The sequence below is a fragment of the Lissotriton vulgaris genome, chromosome 10 (assembly GCF_964263255.1).
Source record: "Lissotriton vulgaris chromosome 10, aLisVul1.2, whole genome shotgun sequence".
Lineage (NCBI taxonomy): Eukaryota > Metazoa > Chordata > Amphibia > Caudata > Salamandridae > Lissotriton > Lissotriton vulgaris.
The window spans coordinates 540,096,287-540,111,811 of record NC_141698.1 but is presented as its reverse complement, the minus strand read 5'-3'; positions in this window follow the sequence as shown (position 1 = coordinate 540,111,811).

Genomic DNA, 15,525 nt, shown 5'->3' with positions numbered 1-15,525 from the left:
GGACTGGGTGGTGACGAGGAACTTTGGAAGAAAATGAAATCTCGAGCCTCGTTTTACTGGACCCTACCAGGTTCTCCTTGCCACGAGAACTGCTGTCCGTTTGGAAGGCCGGAAGAACTGGGTGCATGCCACCCACACCAAACAGGTACCTATACCTTTAGCAGCGGACTCGTGGGTGAGGAAAGGCATTGCTTCGTCTGAAACTGAAACATTGCAGACCTTCGTACCTTTTAGCGACGCCCAACCTGTCGGAGAATCCTCAGTGCCGCAGAACGACATTGTTGAACATTTGTCACCACAAAGCTCAAGATCTGAACAATTGACTGATCAACAGAGCTCTGTTCCCTCATCAGAACCATTGTTTGACGAACAGACACGTCCTGGAAAGAGCCGATACTTTTTGCGATCTAATACCAAGGACAAATAAAAATTGGCTTTTTGTTCCTCAACATTTACGTCACCCTATTGCCACGATCAATCTAAACACTCGTATAACCGTGATTTTGTAAATATTGAGTTTTTTCCACATCTGTGTTTTTGCCTCCACAGCTGAGAGACTTTGTACGTATTTGTGAATTAAGATACCTTGCATCCAGGTGTACCGTAGGGCCGCGCGTGTACTTCCTTCTGGTTAGTAGGTCTTGACACTAGGTCGAAGACCGTCGGTTCCTGGGAACTCCTAGGGATTGACTACTGCTACACAGAACGAAGTGCGTCAAGAAACGTTGCGGACGGTTTTTAGGGGATGGCGTTTTCAAAGCTGATGGACTTGGAAAAAGCTCAGGCGCAAAGATTCAAACTCCAACAAATTACTCATACAAAATGCTTTATGTTTCAGGTACTCCTTCTGTTTCTAATTGTTTCCTCGTTATTGGCAGGTGGGGTGTATTATATGATACAGTACTTCCTACCTTCTGCCATACCTACTCCTACTTCTGAACCTAAAACTACCTCCACTGTTTCTCCTCATTCCTTCCACATCTTACCCCAACACGAGCAAGCCAGACGTGCGGATTTCAGAAATAATTCCTTCATTCAGCTCCTTCATCAGCATCAGTTAGTGGTTAATACTAGTAATTGTTGGGTGTGCGGGTTAATGCCACATACCACGGATAAGGGAATTCCATATCTGGTCCTTCCTTATAGTTCCCAGGGTTCAGCTCGAGCATTTCAGACAATGTTTCGAAGTGCACTAGATTCCTACCCCAATCGAGAGCCACGTCCTTCCCACTTTGGTCCTGGTCCGTATCACAAGCCTTTGGCTATAGCGATCGCTGATTTAGATAGGGATATCTATGAGCCGTCGCTCATCCCAGAGGAAGAGGTGCGAGCCTATAGGGACCTGAGTGAGGCTGAGTATAGTGCGCTCGTGGGTGAAAGACAGCTTAGAAGCTCGTCTCCGATATGGATCGTACCCCACCTCGATAACTTCTGTCTAAAAGGTCGTGGCCGAAGACCGAGAGCTCATCTTGGAGAGAGTGCTTGCTCCGAGACGTATGTCTTACCGATGCTCTCTTCCCCTGTGTTTCTGACTGCCAAGGGTACGTACTTCGTCTGTCATGATCGTGCATATACGTGGTTGCCCTCCGACTTTGCGGGCACATGTTATATTGCAAATCTGTTGCCTCCGACGTTTACCGTTGATGCAGATTACCACAAGACTAGAGTTGTGAGGGGCGTGATTAGCGAAGAAGACACTGCCGGTCAAGAGGCAGGAGACTTTTTCAAGGGTTTCTTTCCGTTTTGGGGGCCTATGGTCAATTGTAGGAACCTGAGACAGTTGACCCGAGTAGTGGAATCGACAGCTAATATCACTGCCAGTGCCCTTGGTAATATCACCGCAGAACTTCAGGCGGATAGGCTCATGACGTTACAAAACCGTATGGTTTTAGACGTTGTTTTAGCAGATCGAGGTGGAGTATGTAAGGTGATCCATTCGTGCTGCTGTATTTTCATTCCAGATAACGCTCCGACTGTCTATCAAGCCATCTCAAAGTTGCATAAGATCTCTGAGTCCATACACGTGGACGTAGGGGATTGGACGCTACTTGGGTGGTTTTGGGGCCTAATGTCGACTTGGGGTTGGAAGATTCTGATGATCATCGGAGTTGTTGTAGCGTTTCTGTTCACGTGTTGCCTTTGTGTGCAGTGTGGTCCTGCCTTATGTGGCCTCTATGCTACGACGTGTATAAGACAGCCGCCTGTTACCAAAGGAGCTCAGATGGATAGAGTTATGTTGCAGCAACATCTAGATGGTCTGATGAATATCGAGCATGATTCTGACTAGTGCTTGCCTACATGAGGCAAAAGGAGCGTCTGAGGTTCCGTGACAATCATAAGTGGTGTTTCCGACTCGCACGAATATGGTCGAGTCTGGTATCTATGAACCGCAAATGACGAGTTTAGTGGGTGTACGCAGTTTCGCTGTACTAGCCTAAACCGTTCGTCTGTTTCGTGGGTTTATCTATCTGTACCCACGGGTTCCATCTTAGATACGGCATCCATTTTGTTTCTTGCCCTCAAGTAGCCAGCGAACGGACGCCGTCCGCTTCGCGACCCTGGGATTCCCAAAACTCTTGCGGAAGACACGTTTCCTATGAAAGTGTCTTTATGATGAGGGGGATGACACTGTAAGGCAGATGGCCCCGCTCGAGGCACATCATGCCGTGCCGGTCTATTGTCTTAGTCGTGCATCTCATTAGGCACGTCCCTTTGATGCCTGCAGCTCGTGTTTCCTGATACCACCCCTTTTACACCCTTTCCGATCTCCCCACTGTTTCTGCCTTCCTCTACACCTGTCTCTGTTCCTTCTTCGATCTGTTTACTGCCGATTGGAATGTACTAATGGTGGGAAGATGGGTTTTTACAGTTGGGAACCACCAAATGTTTCTGTACTTATGTTCCGGGCCTTGAATACATGAAAGTAACCCCTTGTGGTTTTTACAATGGGAACCAAGTTGTAAACCTTTGTGTATCATGTTAACCTATGAGAGAAATGTGTATAAAAGGAGCGACCCACAGTAGCAATTCGAATCAGGCTCCGTGAACCTACGTTATGTACTTCTCGTGACTTCTGTGTTCCCTGCAGTGAATAAACCTCGAATCTTTGACGCCGAAGGAAGTGTCCCGTGTCTCTGTCATTTGTACGCCGGAACAGGTTACCCACGAAGGTTTCAGGTGTTGTCCTCTGGCACCGCTGGGTCTTAGAAAAACCCAGTCCTTCAGTAGGATCGCGGCAAATCACAGTACTTTTGTACGCGGACGACGCGGTGTTGCTGGCCCGCACACCGAGGAGTCTACAACACCTGGTAAACGGCTTCGTGGAGTTTATGGCAAACCTGGACCTTGCAGTGAATCTAAAAAAGTCTTTTGTCATGGTGGCCGGCAAAAAAACAGCCAAGAAACCAGTGTTCAAGATAGGGACACATACTCTTGAAACGGTTAACACCTTTCCCTATTTGGGCCTTTTGTTGGATAGTGACATGCACTTTAAAGCGCTAGTGGAAGAACATTGCTCAAAGCTTATATCCTCCAATGGGGCAATTTTAAGTTTTGCGAATAGACTTGGCCGGTGGTGTCCTGAACAAATAATGACCCTCTATGGTTTGATCACCACGTCAAAAGTAGTATATGTAGCTGAGGTGTGGGGATTCAAGGACCCGACAAAACTACAAATTGAAGAAGACAAGTTCTTCCGTAGAATCCTCAAAATACCACAATCTACCCCCTCAGTCATTGTACACCAAGAATTGGGGATGGGATACATCTCGGACGAGGTGAAGATTAGGCCTATCACTGCTTGGATTAGAATATGGACCAACCCAGAGGCTGAATTAACCAGGGAAATTGCAAAAGACTGTCTGCTAAGGGACAATGCACTCCAAATCCCCTGGTTGAAATATGTTAATGTTACTCTGACAACTATTCACCAGTCTCATTTGTTTCTTGATCACGCGCTGATTACAAACAATTGTAAAATGACAGTGAAGAAACTGTTATTAGAAAGCTTTGCAGCTGCCAGACTAAAAGCGGGGATACTTAAGAGATCAGTAACAGCGCATAGCCTAGTAGACAACGGGGTGGGCATGGAACCCTATCTGTTTTTAATGTATAATCAACAGGACAGATTTTTAATATGTTGTTTTAGGCTCAATCTTTTACCTAATATTTTAGCCTATCCTTCAGGGTTTACTGTAACGATTGAGCAGAAGGGTGCCTGCGGCTGCGACAATAGGTCTCCGCAGGACACCCTTCATTTTGTACTTTTATGTCCATTTTATCAATTGCCTAGGCGTCGATTTCTGGTCCACATACTTAAAAGCCAGAAAATTCGACATGCGAAAGCAGCCCTGTTGTTTCTACAAAAAGCAAATGATACGTATACCCTGTGCGCCATTTCAAGTTTTCTAAAAATAGCTGTTAGATTAAGAAACACAAGAAATTAACCTTAGCACGAACTTTGTCGTTGAATCATGATCCATGTACAATGTGCCCAGTCAATGTTTTAATCTTTTCAAATAGGCGTAATGTTCAGAAATGTAATTTAATTTAATAACATTTTATGCACTGTTTACCATGTATTTTTATGATGATTTTTAATTATCGAAATAAAAAACGAACTGAACTGAACTAGTTAGAAGTAAGATTTTAACAATATTTCATAGTTCCATCGACTTAAAATCTCCCCAACTCTTGTGTTTCTTGCACACCTGGAATGGTACAAACCGGGCTCTTCTGGGCCGTGAATGTACCTGATGTCTACAAACTGTGCCTCTCTGCACAACTGTCCTTCAGAATAGAAACACTTGGACATTTACCACAAAGAAGCCGAGCCGGAACAAGGGCTGTGTGCAAAACTGGTGAAGCCTGACTTATCAGCCGAAGTATGCTGCATTATGGCACTTGTCGTTTCATGTTTAACATTTAAAGACCAGCTTCAAAATCTGCACTTTACATGCTTATTTTTGGGGAGCTAATTAAAATGTCAAAAGTGGAACTACACGCCCCAGAATGCAGCATTCCGCTGGCTAAAAGTCCAGTCTGTGCTGCACTGCACATTACATAGAGAGCCTCTTGGTAATGAAGCTCAGTGTGATGGGACTGCTGATAGCCAGGTGATGTGCAGCAACGCCGTCTGCTTTCAGTCATCTCAAGGGTTCAGCAATAAGTTCCAACACCCATCTCCCCCTCGCCCCAGACTTTCGGATCTGCCCTGGCCAGGGGTAAGCGGCAGGTGAAGACAGGACAGGTAGCTGCAGTCCTGCGGCATGGGGGAGAGGGAGCAGGCAGTAGATTAAAGACATGGGGAAATTGATAATGTGGAAGGGCTCATGGGCTTCCACTTATGTCTAGCCGCCCGGTACCTCCCCACGCTGGTGGTGATCCAGCGGAAGCCCAGGATAAACTTTTCACACATCAACATATCACTTCCAATGGGCCCATATACACATTTAACCTTCCTAGCTGTTCCGCTGGGGTCAAGTTTATATTCACTGTGATCTTCATTAGTCAATGTCTAACTAATCTTCACAGATCAACACTCTTCCTTTGGTCAATGGACCATTAGTCGAGTAGTTGATGGTGATATTAACAATTTAACTAATTTAACTTTCAATAAAATAATCACAGACTTCAGGTAAGATTCAATAGATTGTATCTACTAATTCAATCAGGATGAACACTCATTTATACAGATTCACAGTGCAAACTCCATTAACTTTCATGGGAGAGAAAAAATAATGTATCAAAATAGCATACGCAAGTACATTCAACAATGTCAACGCATTAGGAGTGAAAGATAGAGAGACCAAAGGTCATAATATTTCATACTTTTCAAATGAGAATTTAAATTCACAACAGATTTCTATTAAGCTAATAGTGGAATAGGAAACCCAACCCCTGGCCAGAAGGGTTAGTGGAGGTCCCCTGACAAAGTCAGGGACAAAGACTGTAGGACAGGTGCAGGATTGGTTTATACTTACTACACTTCTCTAGAACCCGACGCACCAGAGCACATCCCTCTTTTACACCCTCTCCCTCCTCGATTTTCTTCCGCAAATCTTCAATCTAATCAGGCTGAATTTCAGTATTGAATCTTCCCAGTCTGTTCTTCTCAGTAGCAGTTCTCTCCTACTCCTCAATCAACATCAACGATTTTTCTTTGCAACATCAGTTCAGCTCTCTCTTAATCTTAGATCGTTCAAATTATACCCTTAATTTTGCATGTCCCACCCTCAAAGGTTGCAAATGTCTGTGAATCCTGAACTATGATTGGGCCGGGGCAAGGGAGTTGTCATCACCTCAATGCGCAGACTCAACTTGCATTACGTCTCACAGCCATCTTTTCTTTCGGCTTAGCATATCAGGCCCAAACATTCACTATTGACGGAAGAATCATAAACAAATATACATTTCTCAAATATGTGATCACTGTTTACCTCCCCTTCTACTCTATCCTGTGTTCTTTTCCTTTTTTGTTAAGTGAAGCATTAGCAAAGAAAAACTTCTTTTAAAATGTTGGCAAGCATATGCCAGGCATGTGATACCTTGAGACCTTTAGTTAGCCACTCTTTGCACATGCGTGAGAGTTTTTCCGCTCAAATGGGTTAATCACGAGGTTACATACGCAGGACGGGTTTCCACATGCGCAAATCGAGTAAAGAAGCAGATTATTCTTCCCGTGTATGAATGTTGTGTGTATATTAATTTTCTTTCAAATCTCTATTCCTACGTGTTAGTACTTATTAACGATAGTTTGATCTGAGCAAGCATCTTGTCTTTGAATCCTTGCTCCATCAGTAGAACTTGCAGAGGGCTGCACTGGGTGCCAGAAAGTCCCTGTGCCGCAGATTCTTGGTGCTGCTCCCCTTAAACCACAAGCTGGCACTGGAGAAAGATCCACCAGGAATTATTACGATGCTGAGCACTTAGACCATGCAAAAGTGGAAATATATGATTAAACTTTATGCTTGCAGACGTAAGTGAAACGCTACGGAACCGGTCTGGAAAGTGCCCGATTAACGCTGCAGCCAAGTTTTGCCTTAAATAAATGACCTCATGTTTTTTACAATGTACATGGTGGTGGGCACAGATGGTGAAGGCCTCTAGTGCGCATGGCGTTGGGCCAATCTGACATGCGCATTTTGAAGTGCAAGTGTGTGTCAATGATAGAGGTGAGCCTGTATAGTTTTGAGCCCCACCCACTCATCTCAAAGAAAAACTTGCTTGTAGACAATAAAAAAAATGCAGGGCACCCATGGACAAACTGTAAATCTTTGTTTACATTAGTTTTGGGGGTCGGGGGCCAAATATAGGGGTGCAATGCCCCCAAGCTCTTATGAAGGAGCTGCCACTGGTTAACTATACGATATATTTTATAAATAAATTATAACGGGGTGATGTAATTAAGGAATACGTGGACACTGCAATATGGCCAAGGGCATCGCCAACTCTTGATGGGCATACCCTGTTCATGGGTGTAAAAGGCATTTCTTAAGGGACATAGACAGTTCTGAGTGACAGTGCCCATGGAACATTATCCAGGTGCAGAGGGGCATATCTTCACACTTATCTGATTTGACCTTTATAAAGTGTTCCTGTTACTGAAGAAGGGTGTCCTGGTGCAACGGATAAGCAGCAGATTGGGAAGGAGTAGCTCTGTGGAAATAACCATGTTTTCAGTGTATTTACGTCTTGCCTTTCTGTTCTCGAAAAGACCTCATCATCGGACCCCCCTCCGCCTGGGATGACTCATGGTGGCTGGCCGCACTGGGAGCAGCACCAACGCCAACCGACCACGCACGCAACCTGGGGATCATCCTGGACTCATCACTGTTTATGACCCAGCAAGTCAACGCCGTCTCCTCCTCCTGCTTCAACACCCTCCACATGCTCCGCAAGATCTACAGATGAATCCCCACAGAAACCAGAAGGATGGCCACCCAGGCCCTCCTCAGCAGCAGGTTGGACTACGGCAACGCCCTCTACGGCGGAACCTTAGCCAAACTCCAGAAACTACTACAGCGCATACAGAACGCCTCGGCACGCCTCATCCTCGACATCCCCCACCACAGCCACATCACAGTCCACCTGAAAGGTCTGCTCTGGCTCCCCGTCAACAAGAGGGTCACCTTCAAGCTCTTCACCCACGCTCATATAGCACTCCACAACGCCGGACCAGCATACCTCAACATGAACGACTCACCTTCTACACCCCGATCGGCCAGCTGTGCTTCACTGACCTTGCCCTCGCCACCGTACCCCGCATCCGACGAACGGCCGCTGGCAGCAGATCTTTCTCCCACCTCGCCGTCAAGACGTGGAACACCCTTCCCCTTCGCCTACGACAGACCCAGGACCTGCTGACCTTCAGGACACTTCTCAAGACCTAGCTGTTTGAGCAGTAGCAGCACCCCTGCCCCTCCTCCCCTACGCCTTGAGACCCTCACGGGTGAGCAGTGCGCAATACAAATGGACTGATTGATTGATTGATATGTCCAGCTTACAGTGGTCTCAGAACCTTTGCTTACCATTAGTTGGCTTTACTATCCCTCTCATTAGTTTGCTTTTCATGTGGGCTTTCTTTCTTCTTCTTGTGTTTGCCCCCCCCCGCTTGAGCATGGACACTTCAATTATGCCCTTCAACTGCCTGCTTTCCAACTTCTACTTTTTAGGTCTCAGCTCTCGATGGCTGACTCACATGCGCAGTCTTGAATAGATATGCTGCATCTATTTTGTGGGCTTCAGCCTGCCCATAGGCTTGCCATTTTCTGGCGCCCACGTGGTGGTTAGTCAAAAAATTTATTTTTAAATATCGACCCACATTAATATATAGTTTTTAATATCGTAGGGTCAGAATATCGAAGTCAAGAATATTGTTGAGCAGAATATCGACCCCAAGGTAAGTAATATAATTTTTTTAATATTGAAGTAAGTAATATCGAAGTAAATAATATCATAAACAAAAATATTGTTGTCAATATTATCGCATTTTCTTTTATGTTATGTTTTTAGTATGTATTTTATATGTCTGTTAAACATTTTTTAATGTATTTTCATAAATGTGAAGATAAATGTTCATTAATTAGTCATTTTGTTAAAGTAAGTTTTGTGTTTTAGCACCAGAGCGGGTTGTGGGGTTATAGGGGAATAGGGTGGGAAGTAATTTAATTATAATTCTTTAATTAATATGTTTTTATTGATTGGTATTGATTATTAATTAATTGTTAATTCTTTCTTAATTGGCAACTCATTTTTATTAATTAGTTAATTATATTAATTAAAAATAATGTATTATTAATTTGTATTTATTGTTAATTAATAATTAATTGGTGATTCATTTTGATTAAGTGATTAATTGATAATTACATTAATTATGTGATTTTTTTATGTGTAGTGGATTGTTGGTTTATATGGGAATAGGGTGGGAAGTAATTAAATTAAATTAATTAATGAGATTGTTTTTATTTAGTAGTATTTATGATTCATTAATTGTTAAATAATTGATAATTGGTAATGCATTTTTATTAATTAGTGAAATATAATAATTATAATTATTTTATTAATAATTTTAATTATTGTTATTGTTAATTAATGTATTGCTAATTAACAATTAATTGATTATTAATAATTAATTGGTAATTAATATTTATTAATTAGTTAATTTATAATTATATTAATTATAATTAATTTATTATTAATTGTTATTAATTGATAGTTACAATAATTGTGTTTTTTGTATGTGTAGTGTGTTGTGTGTTAAAGGGGGAATTGTGTGGGATGTAATTTAATGTTATTTAAGTAAATAATAATTTTAATTCATTAGTTTTTATTAATCATTTTTTTATTAATATGTTATTTTGTTATACAAAATGATTTAATTGATAAGTATGTTAATTTAACCCCTAGGCTATCCAGCGCGTTCTCTACTGTTGCACTCTCAGGAGTTGGAATAGTAATTTTAACCTACGCTAACCAACGCTTTCCCTACTTTTACACTCACTAGAGTGGGAATAGTAATTTTTACCCCTACGCTATCCAGCGCTTTCTCTACTGTTGCACTCACTGGAGTGGGAATAGTAATTTTTACCCCTACACTATCCAACGCTTTCCCTACTGTTGCACTCACTGGAGTGGGAATAGTAATTTTTACCCCTACGCTATCTAGCGCTTTCCCTGCTGTTGCACTCTCTGGAGAAGGAATAATAATTTTTTCCCCTATGCCTATCCAATGCTTTCCCTACTGTTGCACTCACTGGAGTGGGAATAGTAATTTTCACCCCTACGCTATCCATCGCTTTCCCTACTGTTGCACTCTCTGGAGTGGGAATAGTAATTTTCACCCTGACACTACCCAACTCTTTCCCTAATGTTGCAATATGTGGAGTAAGTATATATATTAATTTACATGTAGATGTTTAATTAATTTTAACATTATATGTATAAGTTATTATTTTTTAAAATATGTTTTAATATTTATATACATATATTTTTTTAATTATGTGTGTTATTTACTTATTTTTACATTATTATTAAAACATTTAAAACAACAACATTTTTAACATCGATATTTTTGACAATGATATTTTTTTTCGATATTTTTGTACTTACCTTTAGCTAGATAGGACTTCGATAATTTTGACTTCGATATTTCTGTGGCGATATTTTTGTAGGTCGATTTTCTGTCTGTCGATATTTTGTCAGACATTCGCCCACGTCGCTCCATTATTCCTTCTCCCAGTTGTCCATGGCATGCATGCATCATGCCTTTTTCAGGGTTTAGTCCTCGACAAGAGCAGCGACCAGCTACTCCTAAGCGTACGCAGTGGCTATTGTAGGACATTGTTTGAGGACTACTGTTTTATTTCGTTAAGATCGCTTTTCACGAGCACTCCTTACCTAGAATCAAATCTCAAGGCGGAAGAAATCTTCAGCCCAAACTCAAAAGAGACAAGATGCCACCCCCCTCCGCCCAGCTCTAAGTTCGGACTTCATCTCCTTGGTTTTACATAAGAGATTGTGCACATGCATTGTTCATTGTATGTCTGCACTGCAACTATAGGGTAGTTTATTGCTCTGTATTTTTAGTGGAGCTTTGCACAGTTAAACTGTACTTGACCAAACGCGTTCTTTCTCCATCGCTTAACCTGATGAGAATAATTTCATATATTAACTGCAGTGTATCGTTAGTGCAGTGCAGTGCTGCACAATTCAACTGCGGCTGCGTGAGGTGACCCTATACATGCATTTCCCTCCTTATGAGGCGTAGCTGTAGTTAGACAGCACACCACTCGGGAACAAGGATGTACCTTACTACAGGCTCGTTATTTATGGTCTTGTTCATTTTCAAATGAATCCCTTCATCCAAAGACCACCATAGCATTGTGTTCTATTGTATTTGGAATCCGAATTCACTCCATCATCTATAGGATGGGGCCTTGGCTACTCGACCACAGTGTCCACAGAAGAGTCAAGGCAGTCATTAAACCTGTGTAACCATCGCAGGAATAGTCACCAGTTTGGCTGTCAGCAGTGAACAGATGCACTCTCTCCTTTAAAATTAGGGTCGCCAACTTTTCATTATCACGTCAAAGGACACTTTGAATGGGTGGAGACACTTTGCATGAATTGAGACATTTTGCACATACTTGCACATCACAATATGATACAAAAACGTATTTAGATATGCCTTTTTAAAATTTTATTCTGTGAGTTTTTAGTGTGACTGAAATCATCAATCTTCATATCTTACATGTCATCTCTTTCCTATTCATTATGGTCTGGACACCTTTATTTGACCCACCAACAGGCACTCAGAAAAACTCTCACTGCCTTCAGCCTCAGCAACACTACTTACTATTGTGCCCCAGAATAAGCATCCACTCACAACATTAATACCTGGACCAACACACACTCCTATGCGACTTATATAACATTGACAAAACCAATAGCTTGGCCATTGCCGAGATCTATTGCCTTTGCCAATGCTTGTTAAGTAGTGTAATTGTGGAGGTAGCCTTAAACGCACGAAGTAGGACCAACACCTCAGATAATGATTCTCTCACACTTTTTCTGTATTCTAGTTCTACTCTCACTTTTCCATTATGGGGGCTCAATGGAAAAGGCAATTGCTTTGTCTGCCCCCAGAGATGTTTTGGTCGACTGAGGGTTGCTTCAGATTGGATGGTTTTGCATTGAAAAAAATACAAAATATTAACACTTACCTTGCCGCCGCTGGGTACCGCGTCTTCTCTCCTGCTCACCTGTGTCCAACTCTATGTCGGAACAGGAAGCTGGCAGCTAGGCTCCCACCCCCAAGCCAATCACAATGCTGCAATGCACTGTTGTGATTGGTCTGAGCGCTGTGACACCGCCCTCAGCCAGGGGCTGTAGGGGTGGGCATATTCTCCATGCAGGCTGTAATGCAGCCTTCATGGAGAAGGGGGAAAGTGTGCATTACTGTTTTGGGTGGCCTTAGAGGGCCGACCAAACAGCCACTGCGCACAGGAGTGTTCTACCACTCCTCCCCTGCAGCTCCGCCCCACCCACTCATGCACTGCTGCAGCAGGAGGACAAAATAAAATGATAATTTCATTCCGTTATTATAATTTTATTTTTCCTTTCTTTTGCTGCTTCCTGGCAGTGGGGCAACGCTCCTCCACCTTAGCGGAGGAGCCGCCGCTGATATTTAAGTGGTTCCAGCAGATACCTCCCAGCACATTTTGGCAACCTGATTAGGCAATAAATTATTAAGAATTGCTTCATATACACAGAGGCAATTTCATAGAGTGACTAAGCACTAAACTGGGGGGTCTTAAAACATATTCTAGACTCCACAGGCATAGCTACTCTGGGTTTGGAAAAAGGAGGAATTAAGTCAGGCCGTTCTAGGAGGCTTTTTCTCTTGGGCCACTGTCAGTCTGTGGACATTAGGCGATATGTGTGCTCTATACTGTCGTTCACCACTGGTGTCCCACAGCCTCGGGTCTCATTTTACTCCTACTGGATAAAGAGACCAGTCCCTCTGTGCACTTGACTTTCTAACGGTATTAGTTATTACATCAAACTCTCATTTAAAGAGGCTATCTGGAGACTGCATGACACCTTGAGGAAAACAAAGGACTAGCTGGCGCACAACCATCTAAAACTAAAACCATTGAAGACCGAATTCATTCTTTTCACCCCACCCTTTAGATCCCCGCAACCACAACCATGCTCTCTTAACATCAAGGGCCAGATGTAGGTAATCCCATTTTACTAACTCTAAAATACAGAATTTTACCGATTCCGTATTTCATATTTGGAAAATGGGATGTAGGTACATTTTCGGGAAAAATTACCGATTCGGTAAAATTCAGATTCTCCGATTCGTTATTTACCGATTCGGTATTTACCAAATCGGTAAATACTGATTCGGTAATACCCATTCAACTCTATGGGCCTCCAGGCCCATAGGAATGAATGGGAATTACCGAATACTGAATCTGTAAATACTGAATCGGTAAATACCGAATCGGAAATACAAAATACACCCAATTGAGTCTGTCAACCAATCAGGATCATCCACCACACCCCACAACAAAGCAACAGAGGAACCAACCAATCAAATGCATCTACCCCACCCCACTACCAGGAAATGGCCACACCCATGCAGGTGCAGAGGAACTGAACAGTCAGGAGAGCTGTGAGACACAGAGGAACTGGCTGCCCTGAGCTGAGCTGCACAATGGAGTCCCAGGAATCACAGAGGGATGGATCAGAGCGCAAAAGGAAACTGAAATTCAGCACAGCTGAACTGCAGGTGCTGGTGGAGGATGTTGTGAGACACCCCACCCAGCTATTTCGGGAGCAGTCTCTGCATGTTGCAGAGTCTGTGAAGAGAAACACCTGGCTGGGGATCCTGTCCAAGGTGAATGCCATCGGGGTCACAACAAGGGACATTGATGATCTGAAAAAACTGTGGTATGATCTTAGGACAGTGTTATTCAATCTGTGGGGCGCGCCCCCCTGGGGGGGCGCGACACCATCCCAGGGGGGGCGCCACTCCACGCTAATCTGACCTTTGTTCCCTGCAAGTCTTCCTGGAGGACTCTGGTGTGTGGAAGGGGGAGGGAGGGGAGCTCGAGGCAGGCTGGCGTAGCTAGGGGGGTGCGGTGGGGGTGGTCCGCCCCAGGCGGCACAATTTTGGGGGCGGCCATGGACAGAATGCAAAGGACGAACACCTGGAAAAATGGGGCAGTTTTCCAAAGATAAAGTAGCTACAGTCTTTTTTTCGTGTGTTTGAATCATGTTAAAAGTTTTCACTTTGATTGCTGGAAACACAGTACAAATGCGTGCTAACTGGCCAAGCTTACATCTAAGAAATTGTTTAACAAATAACGTATTTTATAGAAAGTACGGAAATTAAGGCATGCAGCCAGGACCAGTTAAATGAAAGCCCACTGAAAAACAGAAGGTGTCTGAGAATCAAAGATACATATAAGGAAATAATTTGACAAACAACAAATATTAGTGCAAGAACGCAAACAAATGGATGCAGGCAGGGAAAGCTAAATGGGCTAATAAATTACTGAAAGTGTGCAAGAAAAAAAGACAATCAGTGTCTGCTGCTAACAAAATGTTTTCAGGAAATACATCCCCAAAAGGCATTTGAGATAGCAGGGCCGTTCCTGCTCGAGGGCATCGGGGCTCCGTCGCCCTTACTTTCAGGGTCAAACAAATAAAAGGTAACTAAACTACTGTTTTTTAAAAAAAAAAACACGTTAACACACTAACAATTTGGCTGGGGGGCTGTTGGTCCACTCTGTGCAGGGATGCTTTCAGTTTCCAGAAACTTTCACCTCTGGGCGGGCCCAAAGCTAAGAGTATTTGCCCTTTGATAACATGAGTGTTACATTCCCCCCGGGCGTTTTTGACAGAAGAGGTAGAGAGCATGGTATCCCCACCCTTTCCCAACTCGTCATGGAGAGGTGAATCCTATCCTGTGAGGAGTTGGGAAAGGGTGGGGTTGAGGCTGTAGAGGCGGGAAGCAGAACAATCGAAACTGCGCAGTTTGTCATCAAGACCTTTGAAGACATACTGTGCAGACTTACTGTGCTGCAATTAATGCAGTACACCAATTCAGCTAGCAGACTCATGGCGCATATGTACCACACTGCAGGAGCAACAGCTTCCCTTCCAGACAGTCCATGTAGTGCTCACAGCCTCCACCCTGTCAGTGAACCACCATGGAAGTAAAATAAAAGTGTCAGATGTATTTTCACATCCTTTTCCCTTTCACTTCTCCCTTCAATTAATCTAGTCACCAGCACCTGTGTTTATGCCATGGTTGAGATGTCTGGGACTGCGGCTATAGGCAGTGCAAGTTTCTCACACTACCTGTCAGTTGGTCAAAAATGTGTTCAGAATACATGGTCATCCAATCCTTGGCCTCTTTGCAGAGTGAGCACAGGGCAATGGTCATGTATTCAAGTTGTAATTGTGATTCTGTGCAAATGTGTACGATGGGTCCCCAAACATGGGGATACA